Genomic DNA, 6,021 nt, shown 5'->3' with positions numbered 1-6,021 from the left:
GTTTCTCTCAATTCCATTGAAAACAATTTACCAACACCTACCTGTGAGATCATAGAGGCTGAAACAACAACAGGGGTAGCCCTTGGTCGCCGTCTCTTGTCTCTCGTTACACCAATTAAAGGGTTAGTCCCAGGAAGGTGGAGAGTGGCATTAGGCTTAATGGCCTCCCTTCAGACCGGTCTGATGTGAATGATGCAACAATATCAAACTGGGCCTAACAAGAAGTTGACTGTGCTGGAAAAAATACTACAAACACATTGTTGATCATACTATGTTGACCTGTGACCTGAGAGTGAAAATCTTGATAAGGGCTGTTATGTGACCATATTACCACCACACCGGTGGTCACGAGTCATGACCGCAGTCATATTCCACGTGACTGTTTAGTCACGGTAACTGGGCCAAGCTCTGATGCTGCTGATGGTCATTAGTAGCCTACCAAACGTTCTAACTGCCTGGTACTCAGCACTGTATTGTCCCTCTAATCACTCTGACATCAATGCAAATGTAATCAAAAATCAAATCAAACACTTCATGAGAGCCCATGAGCTCATGTTGAGCAACATTTCTGTGGGCTATGCAAGTGCATGAGAAAACAGTTTTGATGGCATCTAGTCAAAAGAGGATCTCATCAGCTTTCTATAGGATAGGCCTAGCTACAGTGAGGCAAAAAAGGATTTAGTCAGCCACCAATTGTGCAAGTTCTCCCACTTAAAAAGATGAGAGAGGCCTGTAATTTTCATCATAGGTACACTTCAACTATGACAGACAAAATGAGAAAAAAATCCAGAAAATCACATTGTAGGATTTTTAATTAATTAATTTACATTTGAATACATTCTGCAGCTAATATTTGTTTTGCCCATTTACAGCAGGTATGAGTCTTGGTGAATCAAAGAGGCAGAAAAGTACAGAGGCAGAAATACTAAATTTTGTGGTGCAATACATTTTCATTGAAACCGTTCTTTACATGGACAAAGGTTTACACAATACTGTTCCAAGTTACTGCTCTAAATGTGTTCAATAGAATGATAATATCCAACAGTAGTATTGACCCTGTCTGTACTCTTCTGACGTGCTACATTATTCTACCAAACTGCTATCTTTATTTAAGAATGTCACTCTGACCATGTGTACTATAAAAGTGTTGCTTCCGTCTCTCACCTTGCCCCAACCTGGTCTCCAACCAGGAACCATCTGAACACATTGACAACCATTACCCATGAAGTATCATTACCTGTCAATCAACAAAATCCACAGCCCTTGCAGAGGAAGGGAAACAACTACTTCCACGTCCCAGAGCGAGTGACGTCATTGATTGAATGCTACTAGCGCGCACCGCTAACTAGTTAGTCATTTCACATCGACTATGCTCACTGATCTCCTCCACAGCAACTACAGTAGCCAGGCAGAAACCAACTGAGTCATCAACTGAGAATCAATGTAACAGTGTTACTTTTGTCACTGTCCTTGCCCCAATCTGGGCGCAAACCAGGGACCCAATGAACACATCGACAATGTCACCCATGAAGCATGTCACCCATGAAGCACCTGCCTCTCCACAAAAGCTCCAGAGCAAGTGAAACAACAAGGCTACTTCTAGGTCTCAGACCTAGTCACGTCACCTATTGAAAGCTAGGGCTAGCGCATACCACCAAGTAGCTAGCCAATAAACATCGGCTAGACATGCCCTGTTTAATGCTGGAGGGCCTGTGTTACAAAATGGTAAATGTTTCTCTCTATGTTTTCCTTGACTACCAGGTATTGGTGGCCATTTGCATATCACATTATAGCGGGCGTTTAAAAAAATGTCAATCTCACAAGTATAAGAATCAAGTGAGGAGTTTAGTTTAAGCATATTATCATGGATTAGAAATGGTCGGTCTTAATTATGGATTTAGCATACTTCATAAATAAATCATATGACTGCAGGATGCAAAGTATAATATTGTTTGATTTAGACTATGAATTATGTTATCAGGAGAAAGGAAAATAATATATACTGAACAAAAATATAAACACAGCATGCAACAATTTCAACGATTTTACTGAGTTGCAGTTTATACAAGGAAATCAGTCAATAGAAATAACTGTTTTAGGCCCTAATCTATGGATTTCACATGACTGAGAAGGCATTGTCCCATCCACTTGGGAGCCTGGCCCACCCACTGGGGAGCCTGGTACAGCCAATCAGAATGAGTTTTTCCCCACAAAGGTGCTTTATTACAGATATAAATAATCCTCAGTTTCATCGGCTGGTCTCAGATGGTCCAGCAGGTGAAGAAGCCGGATGTGGAGGTCCTGGGATGGTGTGATTACACGTTGTCTGTGGTTGTGAGGCCGGTTGGACGTACCGCCAAATTCTCTAAAATGACTTGAGGTGGCTTATGGTAGAGAAAACAACATTAAATTATGAGACACATGTGGCATTGTGTTGTGTGACAAAACTGCACATTTTAGAGTGGCCTTTTATTGTCCCCAGCACAAGGTGCACCTGTGTAATGATCATGTTGTTTAATCAGCTTGTTGATATGCCACATTTGTCAGGTGGATGTATTATATTTTCAAAGGAGAAATGCTCACTAACAGGGACATAAACAAATTTGCAGTGGAAAAAGAACCCAATTGTCACACTTGAGTAAAAGTAAATATACCTTAAAAGAAAATGACTCAAGTAAAAGTGAAAGTCACCCAGTAAAATATTACTTGAGTAAAAGTCTAAAAGTATTTGGTTATAAATATACTTAAATAAAAATATACAGCATAAATATACAGTGGCTGCGAATGTATTCACACCCTTGGCATTTTTCCTATTTTGTTGCCTTACAACCTGTAATTAAAATTATCAATTGATTTACACAACATGCATACCACTTTGAAGATGCAAAATATTATTTATTGCGATACAAACAAGAAATTAGAAAAAAATACAAAAACTTGAGTGTGCATAACTATTCACCACCCCAAAATCAATAGTTGGGGAGAGATTTTCGATGTACCGATTCCATGGCACATGGTTTATGAACTGACACGCAAAACAATTCTGGATTCAAAACTTCTAATACTTCTACTGTATGTCCATTACATAAAACACATTTAAATGACAGGTTGTAATGCAACAAAATAGAAAAAACGCCAAGGGGAATGAATACTTTTGCAAGGCACTGTATGTATCTTGCAGGTGGTACCAGAGCATTGGGTCCCGGACCTCCAGGCTCATAGAAAGATTTTACCCACAAGCCATCAGACTACTGAACTCCACCTTATCACACATGCACTCAATCACACGAATGCTCAAACACACACACACACACACACACACACACACACACACACACACACACACACACACACACACACACACACACACACACACACACACACACACACACACACACACACACACACACACACACACACACACACACACACACCTACGCTACACACACACTCCATGACTGCTGCTACTGTACTCCTACTGTATTTATAATACTGCACAATGTCTATTTATTTTTGCGCAATTCCCCTACACATGTGTAAATATCCTACTTTATTTCAATTGAGTGACTTTTTGTAGATAATTAAGCAAAATTTGTATCCTATTTTTTTTTTACATTGAGCATTTATTTTTTGTACTATTTTATTCAGTTAATAACTACTTTCCTATTGTTGTTGCATTGTTGAGAGGTAAACCTGCAAGTAAGCATTTCCTTGCACTGTGTACTCCACGTACATCATGTGTATATAATAAACAAACTTGAACATGAACAGATCTAATGAAAATGGGGATCGACCATAAGTGCATTGTGCATGACACCGATCCAGGGCAGGCTCTAGCCTTTTTGGGGGGATTTGGTGTTGGAGAGAAAAATGCTCAGCTTTAAATGTAATATTCTGCAATTCTACACATTTTGTCATGGGGCCTAGAGAAAATATTGCAGTTTTAAAGCAAATGTTCTGCAATTCTTTACATTTTTTGTCATGACGACAGAGAGAACATTTAGCAGCCACTTATGCACTTATTGCCTGAGCACTAACCTAACCACCCACAGGAGGCTGAGCCACACCATGACAAGTTTATTCTGGGTGTCATTGAAGTTTGAGTAAACAAACTGCTAAATACAGTTTTTTCTTTTTTAAAGGTATTAAAGTTCAGTGATGTGACAGTAGTTTATGACACAGAACATACAGTATGCCTATGTCTACACCATGGCAGTCTGGAGAAAGATACCAGGTGATCCGGACTTACATCCTTTTTTTGTTGTACTTTTTATATTCAGACAGTAAGGACATCAGAGGGGGAGACAGGCAAGTGGGAAAAAGAGTGAGATGGGTGGACACAGGGGTTGATCCATGGTCTGGTGGGGAGATGTATATATGACTTATCCCTGGGAGTTTTACCACCGTATGGGTCTGCACGACTAGCCTCCTGTTTGATTCACACACTATGATGGGAGTGTTTGTAAGTGTAGCAGAGAAGTAAAGACTGGTAACTGAGACATTGCGTCAATTGTATTTGTTATTCAATATATTCATATTATTGAACTACACTAGGGATGAATGAAGTTTGCTGTATAGACTACTCAATGTCCATTGCAGCCACAGGTAACAATGTTTTTCCATGGGGATGCCTATGGGATTAAACACTTTGAAGAGTAATAACGTGGCAATAATGCAAAGAGTCTTGGTAATCGATGGCAAATCTAAGAATGAAGGAATTGTGAGACATCAATAAGAGATTGATAGTTTCACCTGATAGACACTGTTACCCTTGTCTTGTGAACCAAATATATCTACAAATATTTCTATAGGTACTATTAGGAAAATGGAAAACTCAACACAATTCACGTCATTTATACTAGCTGGATATAGTGACAGTGGACACTTAAAGTACTTATATTTCATTATAATAACTGTGTTATACGTCTCCATAGTTTTTACGAACACAGTGCTTATTGTGGTTATATGTATAGAGAGAAGCCTTCATGAACCCATGTATCTGTTTCTGTGCAGTTTGTTTGTGAATGAGTTGTATGGGAGCACTGCTTTGTTTCCTGCTCTTATGACTCGTTTGGTTTCAGATGCCCATTCAGTTTCCACTGTGTACTGTTACCTACAGATGTTTTGTATGTACACATATATACACATACTATTGAATTCAGCAATTTAGCGGTCATGTCCTATGACAGGTACCTTGCTATATGTTATCCACTACAGTATAATGTCGTCATGACACCCAACATGGTGTGTATTTTAGTTTGTATAATATGGTTGTACTCTTTTGTAAAATTCATCATAACACAGTCTTTAACTATTCGTTTTAAATTGTGTGGGAACCTTATAGACAAAAAGTACTGTGACAACTACCTGGTAGTGAAACTTGCTTGTTCAACTTCCGACACAACAGTTAATAACATCTATGGACTCTACAGTCTTGTTTTGTCTGTCGCCGTCCCTTTAATTACTATTTTGTTTTCTTATATTAAGATTCTGACTATTTGTTTGAAATCTTCCATTGAGACCAGACAGAAAGCTTTCAGCACCTGTACTCCTCACCTGGCCTCGTTGCTCAACTTCTCTTTTGGCTGTTTCTTAACCTGTTGATGATAGAGGGCGCTATTTTCACTTTGGGGGAAAATCGTGCCCAATTTAAACGGCCTTGTACTCAATTCTTGCTCGTACAATATGCATATTATTATTACTATTGGATAGAAAACACTCTCTAGTTTCTAAAACCGTTTGAATTTTGTCAAACTCATTTGGCAGCACACTTTCTGACCAGGAAGTGGAAAGTCTGAAATCGATGCTGTGTTCAAGGGCCTGCCTATAAATGGGCATGATACGTATGAATATACTTGCACGTCATACACCTTCCCCTAGATGTCAAGAGGAAGTGAGAGGAGAAATGAGTTGATTATCTTGGTCTGAGATGGAATGAATCCTCTTGGAATGACGTGTCCCCCATTTTCGGTTTTCTGGAAGGCGCGTGGAGGGACCTGTAATTGCCTTCTGAAAAGCTGT

General features: G+C 39.3%; 1 pseudogene; it reads left to right on the top strand.

Moving 5' to 3' along the window:
• Positions 1-4,825: 4,825 nt before the first annotated feature.
• Positions 4,826-5,604, top strand: LOC139548688 (olfactory receptor 11A1-like; annotated as a pseudogene).
• The last annotated feature ends 417 nt before the right edge of the window (positions 5,605-6,021 follow it).

The sequence above is a fragment of the Salvelinus alpinus genome, chromosome 22, assembly GCF_045679555.1.
Source record: "Salvelinus alpinus chromosome 22, SLU_Salpinus.1, whole genome shotgun sequence".
Taxonomy (NCBI): Eukaryota; Metazoa; Chordata; class Actinopteri; order Salmoniformes; family Salmonidae; genus Salvelinus; species Salvelinus alpinus.
The sequence above is the reverse complement of the archived record's forward strand: the minus strand, read 5'-3'. Positions and strand labels throughout refer to the sequence as shown.